Source organism: Peromyscus maniculatus, chromosome X (genome assembly GCF_049852395.1).
Source record: "Peromyscus maniculatus bairdii isolate BWxNUB_F1_BW_parent chromosome X, HU_Pman_BW_mat_3.1, whole genome shotgun sequence".
NCBI classification, from domain to species: Eukaryota; Metazoa; Chordata; class Mammalia; order Rodentia; family Cricetidae; genus Peromyscus; species Peromyscus maniculatus.
The window spans coordinates 54,857,197-54,870,213 of NC_134875.1; the positions used below are offsets into that span (position 1 = coordinate 54,857,197).

The 13,017-nt window shown below is 40.0% G+C and overlaps 1 non-coding gene across 1 annotated transcript; it reads left to right on the forward strand.

The window, feature by feature from the left end:
- The first annotated feature begins 12,325 nt into the window (after positions 1 to 12,325).
- LOC121825909 (U6 spliceosomal RNA) lies at positions 12,326 to 12,433 on the forward strand. The gene has a single exon (XR_006068279.1). It is a non-coding gene; the product is annotated as a U6 spliceosomal RNA (small nuclear RNA).
- The last annotated feature ends 584 nt before the right edge of the window (positions 12,434 to 13,017 follow it).

The following is a 13,017-nucleotide window of genomic DNA, read 5'->3' on the forward strand; positions in this document are numbered from 1 at the left end:
AGCTCGGCCTGGTGCTTGTCCATGGACCTCTGCATCTGTTTCTATCAGTTACTGGATGAAGCCTCTATGATGACAGTTAGGGTATTCATCAATCTGATTACTGGGGTAGGCCATTTCAGGCACCTTCTCCACTATTGCTAGAAGTCTCAGCTGGGGTCATCCTTGTGGATTCCTGGGAACTTCCCTAGCACCCGGTTTCTCCCTGTCCCCATGATCTCTTTCTCTCTATCATGGTATCTCTTTCATTGCTCTCTCACTCCATCCCTGTTCCAGCTCGACCATCCTGTTCCCTTATGTTCTCATTCCCCATCCCCTACCCTCTATTACCCCCAATCGCCCCCAGTTTACTCAGGAGATCTCATTTATCTCCCTTCTGAGGGTGATCAATGCATCCTTCTTAGGGTCCTCCTGGTTAGCTAGCTTCTCTAGAGCTGTATGGGACTGGACTAGGTCCTCTGCATAAGCAAGATAGTTATGTAGCTTGGTCTGTTTAAGGGCTTTTGGTAGTCGGATCAGGATCCATCCCTGGTACATGAACTGGCCTTTTGGAACCCATTACCTATGGGGCAACACCTTGCACAGCCTTGATGCATGGGGGAGGGGCTTAGACCTGCCTCAACTAAATGTATTAGGCTTTGCTGACTCACCATGGGAGGTCTTACCTTTTTGGAGGAGGGAATAGGGGGGAGGGTTGGAGAGGGGAAGGCTGAGGGGTAGTGGGAGGAGGGATGAGAGGGCAATCTGTGGTTGGTATGTAAAATGAACACCAAATTTCTTAATAAAGAAAAAAGAATACATTGTCATGGATCAAGGCGGAATTAAAATCATATAGTCAATAAAAACTTCTTTTCGCAGACAAAAAGAAAACCCAAATATGTTACTTAGGGAGTTTTGAAAAGGGATGTGACTCCCCGGAAAGCATGGTGATACGTGTACCATTTTAGAGTAAGTGTTGGAACAGCCTTTAAGCAGGAAAATCCAGCATGCTACGAATGTATTTGGAAGGATGAAAAGATATGACGAAGAGAAGGAAGTAAAACAAGAGAGACAAAGAAAGGGAAGTTTTCAACTCCAGGAGAAGGAGGGTTTAGGCTTCAGACAAAACTTCATAAAAGCAAAAGAAATCCCTGGTGAGGATGACTTCCAAGACCTATCCCACATTCTCTCATACAATACTTTATGTAGAGATAAAATAAGATAAGTGGTTATTGACAATCAACACGAAATTTCTGCTTAAGCAGGGACTATGCAGTAGTGCTTTGGAGCTATGAACTACGCCTAAAATTCATATTTGTCCTCTGTGTGATCGTATTTGGAGGCCTTTGGGGTTGTTCTGGGCTAAAAGTGGTCCTGAAGGCAGTCCTCATAATGGCATCAGTGCCTTGTAAATAGAGAAAGAGATACATTTTTCCTTGCTCTTTCCCCACCTTGTATCTGAGGGCACAAAAAAGGCATTTATCTGGGAAGAAGGGCTCTTACTAGACACGGAATGAATCTGCTTCTGCACTGCTCTTACAATCTCCAACCTCCAGTTGTGTCCTAGGCTATGAAGTAGACTGTTATCGATCTTTGTCTTAATAGATATTTCACACATTGAGTGGAGCATGCAAGTTATAATAGCTGTGCATGGTGCCCCTTTTTCTCGCCATACTTTTAGTTATAGTAGTGAGAGTATTCTTATGTCTTGAATTATATGCAAGCCCTTCAGTGAAACCTAACATATTTAAGAACCATATTATCCTACTAATAAAATAAATATTTCTTGGATGTAAACCTAATACCAGGTGCTATTTGAGGCATAGCGATAAAGAACTTAAGTAGAAAGTGGAAGAAGCCAAAGCAGAGAGACTAATTTATGCTACATTAAAAGAATGGGGAATAAAATGTATTTTAAGTAAGAGAGGAGGAGATATAGGCCCATACTACAGAATGAATACTCTAGTGATGTGGAGGATGGGTTTTGTTGGGAGTGGAATGAGAAACTATAGACAAGTGAACAGTAAGAAACTAACAATGGATATGAAAATATAAAGGACTATGCAAGTTATAATGACATATTTAGATTTTAAGCTGCAAGTGTACAAAATAAATGAGGTAAAAAGAACAAACCGCTATGAAAATAAACGAGGTAAAAGGAACAAATCGCTATAGCAGAATCAACTAAGGATCTTGTTAGAATGCACATTCTTCGGCTTCATCAGGATCTCCTCAATCAAAGTCTCTGGGGAAGGACAGCCCAGGCATTAGGATTTTCTCAAGTCTTCATCATAATCACTTTCATAAAATCTGACACAAGTTCAAACAGGACAGTTTTCTAGACAAGTGTGATGGCTAGTCTTGTTTGTCAACCTGACTACATTTGGAATCAACGAAAAGCCAAACAGCTGGGCACACCTGTGAGGAATTTTCTTGGTTGGATCATTTGAGGTGGGAAGACTCACTCCAAATCTGGGCCAAACCTTCACGTGGCAGCCCACATAAAAGGGCAAGGAAGGATAAAGTTTTGCTTTGTGCCTGCTTGCTCTCACTCTCATTGGCAAGTTTATCTATCCTGTTGCAGAGGTATTCCTTCACTGATATTAGAACCTACTTCTTTGGCATTCCAATATAGACTGAAGACCAGCTGAGACATCCAGCCTTGTGAACTGAACAACTACTGGATTCTTGATCTTTGCATTGGTAGTCATTGTTAGACTAGCTGGACCACAGCCTGTAAACCACTCTAATAAATCCTAAATATGTCCACTAGGCAAGAGAAAGAAACAAGAGGCACTCAAATTGGAAAGAAAGATAATAGGAACATTTTAATTAACATGTTATCAAACATTTTAAAAATGTAAAGACCATAAAATCCATTAGAGCTAATATACACATTCAGTAAAGTTTCAGGGTATTAGATTAAACACACACACAAAAATGAGTTGTATTCATATATACAGATACTGAATCATCTATAACTGAAAGTGTTCAAGTCAATTCTATTGATTTACTTTTACTTTGTATATGTGGGCATTTTGCCTATTTCCGTGTCTGTGCAACACTTGGATACCTGATATCTGTGGAGGCCAGAAGAGGGTGTTATATCCCCCAAAACTGCAGTTACAGATGGTTATGAGCTATGATGTGGGTGCTGGGAATCAAATTCAGGTTCTCTGGAAGGGCAGCAAGTACTCTTAATTGGTGCACTATCACTCCAGTCCTTAATTCCATTTATAATAAATAGCACCCGAAGAAGAACATACTTGGAACTTTAACAAGAAAGGAAAAGGTTCATATGCTAAAAAATTACAAAATTTTGTTGACAGGGATTAAAGACGACCTAATTAAATGTAAAGGCAGCTTATAAAGTGAAATAGAATATTTAAAAACCATTTTCTGCTACAGTACTGATATGTAAAATATATAAAACACTCTTTTAACATAATAATTGGTGACTCAGCTGAACTCACAGAGACTGAAGCAGCAAGCACAAGGCAGACATGGGTCTGCACCAGGTCCTCGGCATATATATAGAGAGAGCTTTCACTTCAGTGTTTGTATGGGCTTCCTGAGTATGTGAGCTAGTGGGTCCCTGACTCTTGTGCCTGCTCTTGGGCTCCTTTCATTCTGTTGCTTTGGCTTGTCCAGCCTCAATGTGATGGTTTTCATTTTATCTTATTACATTTTATTTTGTCATCTTTGGTTGTTATCTCTTAGAGGCCTGTTCTTTTCTAGAAGTCAGAGACAGAAAGGGAGTGAATCCAGAAGGGAGTGGAGGAGAGGGAACTGGGGGGAGTAGAGGGAGAAACTATAATCAGTATAATTTATATGAGAAAAGAATCTTTTTAATAAAATGGAAAGTTTAAGAAAGTCATAGAAAAAAAAACATAATGATGACCCAACTTAAAAATAGACAAATTACTGAATAAGTATTAGGCATTTCTTAAAGATATACAAATGTTCAATAAGCACATGCGTGGACATCTTAAAGTCTGACATTAGTCGTCAGGAAAATGCAGTCAAAACCTTAATGAGATTACTTCACTCAAAAAAAATCAAATAGCAAAAAAAAAATCAAATAGCAAGTGTTAATGAAAACGTGGAGAAATTGGAGTCTTCCTATAGAAGAAAAAAAGATTTGACAGTTTCTCAAGAAGTTAAGCATAAAATGACCACATACCTCTGCAGTTCTACTCTTAAGTATATGTCTGTGATGGTTAGTTTTTATTGTCACATTGACACAATCTAGAATCACCTGAGAAGACAGCTTCAATGAGAGGTTGGTCAGATCAGGTTAGACCATGGGCATGTCTTGATCGATAATGTAGAAAAACCCAGCCCATGAAGTGGTGCTGCCCACAATTTCATATCAGGGCACCTAACTGTTAAAGAGTGAAGGAAGCATGCTGGGCAGTGGTGGCGCACACCTTTAATCCCAGCACTCAGGAGACAGAGGCAAGTGGATCTCTGAGTTCCAGGCCAGCCTGGTCTACAGAGCGAGTTTCAGGAGAGCCAGGGCTGTACAGAGGAAATCCTGACTCAAAAAAACCAAGCACACACACCACACACACACACACACACACACACACACACACACACACACACACACACACACACACACACTGAAGCAGAAGCAAGCAAGTAAGGATGCGTTTATTGGCTCTGCTCTGAACTGTGGATGTAGTGTGACTAGCTGCTTGAGTTTCTGCCTTGACCTCCTGAAAATGATGACATTTTCATCATTTCAAGGCCTGGAATCACAAGCCAAATAAACCCTTCCTCCCTGTCTTAGTTAGGGTTACTATTTCTGTGATGAAACACCGTGACGAAAGCAAGTCAGAGAGGAAAGGTTTTGCATGTCTTATGCTTCCACATCATAGTCCATCATTGAAGGAAGTCAGGACAGGAACTCAAACAGGGCAAGAACCTGGAGGAAGAGAAATGCTGCTCACTGGCTTGCTCCCTGTGGCTTACTCAGCCTGCTTTCTTATGGAACCCAGGACCGCCAGCCCAGGGGTGGCATCATCTACAACTAGGCCCTCCTCCATCAATCACTAATTAAGAAAATGTTCAGCAGGCTTGCCTACAGCTCCACCTCATGGAGACCTTTTTTCAACTGAGGCTCCCTCCTCTGATGATTCTAGCTTGTGTGAAGCTGACATAAAAGTAGCCAGTACGTACACTCCCCTAAGCTGCTTTTGGTCAGAGTGTTTTATCATAGCAAAGAAATAAAACTAGGACAAAAATCTAAGAGAACAGAAAGCACTTTCTCACAAAAACTTGTGCAGAAATGTTTATTGCATTACTCACAATAGTGAGCAATTGGGAAAGCCACAAGTATATATTAGTGAAGAAACAAAATGTGGCATCCCCACATAGTAGAATATATACTATTTAGATGATTCAGGGTGCATTCCTTGACAACAAAATGAATAAACTACTGGTATAAATGCACGACATGGATAAACCTCAAAAATATGCCAAGGGAAAAGACATTCACAAATTATCATATATGATGTCTTGTATTTATATGAACTGTTTAGAATAGATAAATCCACGGGGACAGAAAGTAGATCAATTGCTTGCCTTGGGCTGCTAATGGGTATGAAGTTTCTTTGCAGGGGGGAGGGAGGGCTGAAAATGTTCTAAAATTGATTGTGGACATGTGAACATACTAATATCCATTTAAAAGGGATCAATTGTGTGTGTTTTATTTCCACTATCTTGTTATAAACTAGGCTGTCACACACTAATAGTCTGTCACATCTAACTGCAAAGAAGAACTTAGTCAATTCCCAGTGAAGCAAAAGCTAAATCAAGTTTCACTTCTGTGTAGAAACTTCCTATATCTTATTCCTTCTTATCCTTAAGGAGTAACAGAAACTCTACATTTCCGACCAGCAAAGCTGTGAACTGTAAGAGCCCTGAAGTGCAAAGCATGTCTTTCCAGGGCAACTGTTTGTTTAAATTTATTTCACACACAAGACAGTCACATTTCTTCTTCTCTGCACACTGGCATTTATGCTATGACATTCTTTCTTTCACTGAGGACTGAGTAATCCAAGTACTAATTAGTATTTGCTGACCCTCAGCATCCTATTTTTAATTTTACTTTTTAAAGATTGACTTGTTTTTATTTTATGTGTATGGGTGTTTTGCCTGTATGTGTCTATACACCACATGTGTGTAGCACCCATGGAGACCAGAATGTGGCATTGGGTCCCCTGGAACTGGAGTTATATATGGGTGTCAGCCACCATGTGGGTGCTGGGAGTCAAATTTCTACCTCTGCAAGAGCAGCCAGTGCTCTTAACTGCTGAGCCATCATGGCTCCAGCCCTCAGCATTCTCTTCTTACAAATCCCATCTTGTCCTTGTTGGGCTTTTTCTCAGTAAAAACAAGACAGTTTCATTATACTACTTATTTATTGAATTTATTCATTAGTGTGTATGTGTCTCTCTGTGTGTACACATTCGTGTCTGCAGAGGCTCGCACGGAGCTGAGATTACAGGTGTTTGCAGTACATCTGGCTTGTTATGTGGATGTTGGAATCCAAACTCTAGTCTTTATAATTTCACAGCAAGCACTTTTAACTGTCAAGCCATCTCTCCAGACCTGGTTTTGTTAGTGTAAAAATGTTTGTGAATGTATGTGAGTGTGCACATGTGTAGGTGTGCATGCACAGTGCACACATGTATGTGGAAGCCAGATGCCAAAATCATATGACTTCCCCAGTCATTTTTCAAATCATTTATTTTTAGACAGTCCCTTTATGAACCTGGGTTTTGCTGATTCGACTAAACTGGCTGGGAAGTGAGTTCCAGAAATCCTGCTGTCTCTGTTTTTTCAGTACTGAGGTTACAGACCAGTATGGCTCCTTTTTATAATGTGGGTACTAAGGCTTGAACCCAGGTCATCACACTCCTGTGGCAAGCACTTTACCAAATAAATGAGCAATCTCTCCAGCCCCCATTTTCTTTCATTTTAACATCCTGTACCCCATGGTGCTTTCCTTATGTTGTGGAAATCGTTTAAGAAGCTGTGTAGTTAAAAAAAAAAAAAAAGAAAGAAACACACACACACACACACACACACACACACACACACACACACTCTAGAGAATCTGACTACCTAGTTTATGTTATAGTTCTATATTTTTTTCAATTTGAGGCAGTATGCTTTGCTTATTTTTAAAATCAGAATGATGATGTTGATAATACTAGTACTCACCTCTGGCTTATTATGAGGAAAATCCACAAAGTAATAAGAATAATGATAGTATATAGTGGAGGTCATAATGTATTTGCTGTTATTTATGCTGGGTTGTCACTCATATCCCAGGATCATCTGGCAAAACAGATTCAGTCACACCCAGTGAGATGGATAGATGGCAGTAGCCAGGTCCAACAGTAACCAAATTTTATAGGCTTGCAGGCAGGTTAGCAGAATCATTAGGTTGCACTTAAGAGGAATAAGGACTTAGGCAAGTGGTAAAGCCACTGGTTAAGGACAAATCTGGACCACACAACAAGGAGACTACAGAAATATATGTGAATGTGAGTTGAAATAAGGACAATTCTAGGCAGTTGAGGTAAAAAACAATTCTAATACTAACTCAAGCTGGGAGAATGGAATCATAAACATAATGGTGGAGGGGTCATGGCTATTAAAAATAATGGTAAAACTCAGTCTTGTGAACATTATACTCATCTGTAAGCCCAGGAAAATAGAGATAGAAAACCTAAGGCAGAGCCTACAATGGATCCATGCTTGTGGTAACTGTTTTTAAAACTACAATATGCAACTATTTTAATATATGAAAACCATCACTTGTTTTATTTTATCTAAAATATATTAATTCAAAGTAGAATTGTATTAAAATCTTATATGTACCATGTCTTCTGATATTCCTTGAAACAATTCAAGTTGTTGGAGATGTTGAAAATAGCTTTGGAAATTAGCCACTCTCAACTTTTACTCTAAGATGGCATGAACAATACCAAAAGCCTTTGTCAGTCACAAGCAAAGATATGGGGCATTCAGTCTTTACATTCCACTTTGCAAGTATTTTGGAAGTGTTTCCCAGGTAGGAGCCCTTCCATGTTATAACAAAGTGAGCAAAATTCCGGAAGTTCTTTATTAGAGCTGGAGTATCAATCATACTCATCCGCTTCACAGAAATTGATTCACCAAGCTTGAGTCCTGTAAGTTAACTTACAGGTAACTACATCTAAGCTCAACACTTTAAGGGTTTCTGAATTACAGAGCTCGAAGTGAGGCTAAGGAAGAAGAGATCTGAAACTGTCTTTCTTCTTCAATTCAGACCATCTTGAGCACTGGCACAGAAAGAGCAGAAATAGAATGAAAAAGAACCTGACAAAATGGCTTTTTTTAAAATTAATTTGAACCACTCAGAAATAGATTATTACTAAAGCAATTGATGTGCCCACTCTCAATTTCCAAAGCACAACTATATCAGTAGGCATGATGACAATTCATACTGAACTCTCCCATGCTAAGTATGAGTGATCTGCAAAAGCATAGTGAGCAAGGCCTCTGGAGTGTAGGGTTGCATTTGAAAAATAAGCCTTCCTGTAAGTCACTGACAACACAGAACAGAGACTGTCTTTAAAAACAATCCTGTAAGAGCCACTATGGAACCATGCCAGTACGAAGATACTTGTTAGTCTAGCTTAAACCAGGAAGGTATTTTAGGCTCTAAGCTTTGCTCCTCAGTCCTTTGGAGGCTGGGGAATAAAATGATGACAAGTTTCCATGTCCATTTGAACATCTAAGACTGTTAGTAAACTGAATAGTTTATGCACATTCGTGTGCATAGACGATACTAAAATACAAATTCCTTTTAAAGTGCTGCTACTGAATATTGGTGGTTACTGAAGCTAAGTAAGGGTGACATTAGGTTTGTTGCATAATTCTCTTTTGTGAATGTTTAAAATAAAACTTTAAAAGTATGTTATTAAACTCAGTGAAGTTTTAAAATGTGTCCTCAACCAGTGGAGTAGAATTATAAGCATTGTTGTAGTGACCTTGGAAAGAGATAGAATCTTTTCTTTCTTACCTTGCTTCCTTCCTTTCCTTGAGATAAGGTCTTGTTAAATATTCTAGGCTGGAATGGGAGTTGCTACATAGACCAAGATTATCTTTCACTTGAGATACTCCTACTGTTACTAGTTTTCCTGCCTTGCCCACAGTCAGGACAAATCTTTGTCACCCGCCAGTCCCACAGCTGCTCAGACCCAACCAAGTAAACACAGAGACTTATATTGCATACAAACTGTATGGCTGTGCCAGGCTTCTTGCTAACTGTTCTTACAGCTTAAATTAATCCATTTCCATAAATCTATACCTTGCCACGTGGCTGGTGGCTTACCAGCATCTTCACATGCTGCTGGTCATGGCGGCGGCTGCAGTGTCTCTCCGCCTCAGCCTTCTGCTTCCCACAATTCTCCTCTCTCCTTGTCCCACCTACTTCCTGCCTGGCCACTGGCCAATCAGTGTTTTATTTATTGACCAATCAGAGCAATTTGACATACAGACCGTCCCACAGCACTCCTACCTCTGCTTTCAGAGTGCTGTAATTACAGACGTGTGCTTCCACACTTGGCTAGAAAGGTAGTTTTCATACTTGTAACGGTTTGAATTCTTTTGATACACATGGTCCCTACTGTGAGATGTATGCACTCTACAGAAGTTGTAACAATGATACATTATAAGTAGTATTTATATTAGTTTTAAATATTCAGAAAATTGTTTTATTAATATCAAATATAAAGAGTGACTCTGGTATTCTCAGACTAGTCATCAAGGAAAGATGTTTTTAATAATGAGTGAAAAGATAATTTCCTTTCAACAGACATATGTCATAAAGAAAGCATTTTAAAACATATATTTGGGCTGGGAAAATGTAGTTACGAGCACTGACTGCTCTTCCAGAGGACCTGGGTTCAGTTCCCAGCACCCACATGATGGCTCACAACTGTCTTAACTCCAGTTCCAGGACATCAGATGTCCTCGGTGGCCACCAGGCACACACACTCATACACATAAAATAACAATAAATGTAAAAAAAGCAGATATTTGGGGTCTAGAGAGATGGCTCAGCAGTCAAGAGTGCTTACTGTTCCTGTAAATGATTCAGGGTTGGTTTCCAGCACCCACATGGTGGCTTCCATCTCTAACTCCAGTTCCAAGGAATCTGATGCCCTCTTCTGGCCCCTGATGGCACCAGGCATGCATGTGCTGTACAAGCAATCACTCATAAATACAAGTTAAAAATAATATTTTAAATGTAAAACTAAAAATAGAAAAAAAAGTTTTTCACTGTCTTGTAAATATGTTGCTGAAAAGTGAGTCACCTATTTGCCCAACTTTTGAAAGAAGATTTTATTTTTATTTTATGTGTTTATGTGTATGAATGTTTTGTCTGCATGTGCATCTGTATACTACCTGCATGCCTGGTGAGCAAGGAGGCCAGGAGAGGGCACCAGAGCTCCTGGAACTGGGGTTAAGGGCTGTAGTAAGCTACCACATGGGCGCTGGAAACTGAAGCCAGGTTATCTGTAAGAGCAGTGAGTGCTCTTAACCACTGAGCCCTCTCTCTATCTTCTATTTGTCCTAACTTTAAAGAAAAAAGTAATAGGGCATTTTCCCAAGTGTGTGAGTTTTATTTTTATTTATTTTTATTCATCTATTTTACATCCCAGTCACAGCCTCTCCCTGCCTTCCTAGTCACTCCCCCCAATCCCCCTCTCTGCTCCCCACCCAATCTTCTCCTCTTCCATCTCCATCCAGGAAAGGGCAGGTCTCCCATAAGTATCAATAAAACATGGCATATCAAGTTGCAGTGAAACTAACTAAGCACCTCCCCATATATCAAGGTGACCCAGTATGAGGAGTAGGGTCCCAAACGTCTGTAAAAGAGTCAGAGACAGCCCCTGATTCCACTGTTAGGAGTTCTGTGGGAACACTCATCCCTAGCAGGCTCGAGGCCCAGCCAAGTAAAAAAGATACTTTCTGAGAGCCAGCCTGGGTCTGCCTAAGGGCCTTAGCAACAGCAGCTGAAACATGATCTGGAGATGACCTAGACCAATGAGAGACAGCTATGTCACACCAGCAGATGCATATTCATCAGACCTCCCCCAGGGAGGGGTGGAGGGTATATAAGGCTTGCCTCTAACTGAATAAACTGAGCTTGTTGTTCTCCTGGAGTCTGTGTGCCGTTGACTCTGCGCCTACTTGGCCCCCTCCCCCAAAGCGAACAACAGCAAGGACCCTGCTATAGAGTCCCACAATAGGACCAAGCTACACAACTGTAACATATATGCAGAGAGCCTAGGTTCAGTCCCATGCAGGCTCTGTGGTTGTTGGTTCAGTCTCTGTGAGCCCCTATGAGCCCAGGTTAGTTGATTCTGTGAGTTTTTTGTTTTTTTACTTGACCCCTCTGGCTCCTAAAATCCTTTCTTCTCCTCCTCCGCAGGATCCTCAAACTCTACTCAATGTTTAGCTGTGGTTCTGCATGTTTCCATTAGCTGCTGGATGACACCTCTCTGGTGACTATTTGGGCTAGGAACCAATCTAGTCATGGGAAATAGCCAGTTCAGGCTACTTATTGGTTATTGCTAGGAGTCTAAGCTTGGGTCATTCCTGTAGACTCCTGGGAGTTCCCCTGCGCCAGGCTTCCTTCCACCTGACCCTGAAATGCTCCCCCCGCCCCCCCAGTCCTCCTCAGCGCTCTTTCCCTCAGTGCCCCCCAACATGATCACTCATATTCCCATACCCACCCGGCCTCAGTCCACTCACAAAATCTCTTCTATTTCCCCTTCCCAGGGAGGTCTGAGTGCCTCCCTAAAAACCCTCCTCATTACCTAGTTTTTCTGGGTCTGTGGATTGTAGCATCATTATCCTTTACTTTACAGCTAATATCCATTTATGAGTGAGTACATACCATGTTTCTCTTTCTCCAAGTTACCTCACTCAAGATGGTTTTTTCTAGTTCCATCCATTTGCCTTCAAATTTCCTGGTGTCCTTTTTTTTTTTTTTTTTTTTTTTTTTAGCAGCTGAGTAATACTCCATTGTGTAAATACATCGCATTTTCCTTATCCATTTTTTGGCTGAGGGGCATCTAGCTTGTTTCCAGGTTCTAGCTACTATGAATAAAGCTTCTATGAACATAGTTGAGCAAGTGTCCTGTGGTATGATTGAGCATTCCTTGGGTATATGCCCAAGAGCAGTATAGGTTTGGGTCTTGTGTTAGATTGATTCCCAGTTAACTTGCCTAAAACCAGCTGTACCAATAGTTTAAACTCATTTGTGCATTTTACGTTGGTGCTCACTTTGATAGCACATAAACTAAAACTGGAATGATCCGGAGAAGATTAACATGGTACATGTCCACGGATGACATGCAAGTTCATAGTGGTTCACAGTTTTCTAAAACAGACTGTGTTTGAAAATGTCATAATGATACCTAATCCTTTGTATATTAATTTCAAAAGTTTTCTGGAAGCACAAGGAATATGGAAATTAAACTATTACTTTTTTATTTTGTAAGATTCACTGATTAGATGTTAGGGAGAATGAAATTTAATAAATCAAATGTCAGCAAAATATCTTTAAAATCACTGTGCAGTAAGACTGAAAATTCAGTGGCACAATTTTCTGAGAACACGCATCTATTTAGGTACATGAATCTTTGTAAGGTTTCATTTTCAGCTATGACATCCATTGAAGACAAGTGCCAGTTTAAAATGAACTCAGGATTCTAGAATATTAAAGCATAGTTTCATAGTTAATGAAGCGTAGTCGCCACACTGACCTCACTGAAATACTAATAATAACATATTTAAAATAAGAGATACATTCTAAACTGTCAAAGAGGATATATTTAATAAATAATTTCACATTTATCTCACACTTTAAAATAGCATATATTAAATATGTTAGTATAGCCACACATGGATATACTGTTACTATTACAAAGATTAGTGAGATATATTTTAATGCATCTTATAAGATCA